This window comes from Triticum dicoccoides, chromosome 7B (assembly GCF_002162155.2).
Source record: "Triticum dicoccoides isolate Atlit2015 ecotype Zavitan chromosome 7B, WEW_v2.0, whole genome shotgun sequence".
Lineage (NCBI taxonomy): Eukaryota > Viridiplantae > Streptophyta > Magnoliopsida > Poales > Poaceae > Triticum > Triticum dicoccoides.
This window is the reverse complement of record NC_041393.1, coordinates 272,699,755-272,701,154: the sequence shown is the minus strand read 5'-3', so window position 1 is coordinate 272,701,154 and position 1,400 is coordinate 272,699,755.

Below are 1,400 nucleotides of genomic sequence, written 5' to 3'. Positions count from 1 at the left end.
ATTGCATTTTGCAAGCAGGTGCCTCATTATTACAAGCCAAAAAAATACTTCCTCCTAATTGTTTGACAACTAGGTTCCACGCCATTGTCAACGTAGTCAATAAACGAGAAAATTACACAACGAGCGGATAACACCAGGGACCCAGCAGCTCGCCCAGTTGTTTTTCAGTTTCAGACACGGAGCTCAACTGCGTGTTGTGCAGGGGCTGTGGCCCGTCTAGCCCACGCTTACGCTTTTATTAAGCACATGACGAGCCCAGTTGATATATTTTTTCTTTCTGAAATTGGCTAGCCCAGTTCTTTTTTTTTTTGGAGAATACCAAAACCGAGGCCTACTTGCTTTTCTCAGCCCTACTGGGCTGCAAATCTTTCAAGACGAGGAGGGATGTAAGTAGTAAGAAATGGACTTTCTCAGAAAACGGGCTATAAGTTGTAAGAAATGGGCTTTCCCAGAAAACGGGCTATAAGTTGTAAGAAATGGGCTGTAAATTTTTAAACCAAAGCCAACCGGCAATTGCATTAAAATATCATTTTTTCAGGATTTCTCTACTCTCTACTCTTATAAAACCAAAGCCAACTGGCAGTTACATTAAAATATCATCTTTTCTACCACAAGATAAACTACTCATACAAATGCATCTTCATGTTCCGTGCAACGAACGGGCATCTTGCTAGTTAAGATTCTAAATTTCATTCATTTTTTTGCGGAGAATTGTTTTCAATTTTATTTTGATATAATTTTTTGAAAATTATTTTTAACGTGACTCAAAATTTCGTGATTAAAAGAGTTCGGACCCCACCGAAATATGCAAAATTTCGTTGAATTTTTTAGCAGTGCCCAGAATATATGGTCTGTAATGCTAATAAAAAGAATATGTGCTTCAAATTTAAAACATAAAAGAGGCTAGCCAACTCGCTATCAGGGAGCTCCCTCGATGGCAGGCTTCGTTGGCCGTTCGCTCTTCGGAAGTCCGATCTTTGACTTCGTTTCAGGCGTTGGATGTTTGCTGGCTGTTTCACTGCTCGTTTTTACTGCACGATGACTTTGTATAGCCAATGACCGGTGGGCTCTTGCAGCACCCGTGTTGGCTGGGCGAACTGATTCAAGATGCAGAATCACCCTCTCCCCGCCCGCCGCGTGCGCGCCGTGCCATCTGCGGGAGTGTGGGGCAGGCCTCGCCCAATCCCCCCGCCCGCACCACTCCCTCCCTGCCCCACGCCCAATCCCCTCGCCCGCACCGCTCCCTCCCTGCCCCACGCCCAATCCCCTCGCCCGCACCGCTCCCTCCCTCCTCGATCTCTCTCCCTGGCCAGCCGCCTTTGGTGGGAAACCCTAGCCCGCCGCCACTCGCGCCCGTCTCCTCCGGCCAGCCTCCGCCTGCAACCTCCCCCCTCCCGTTT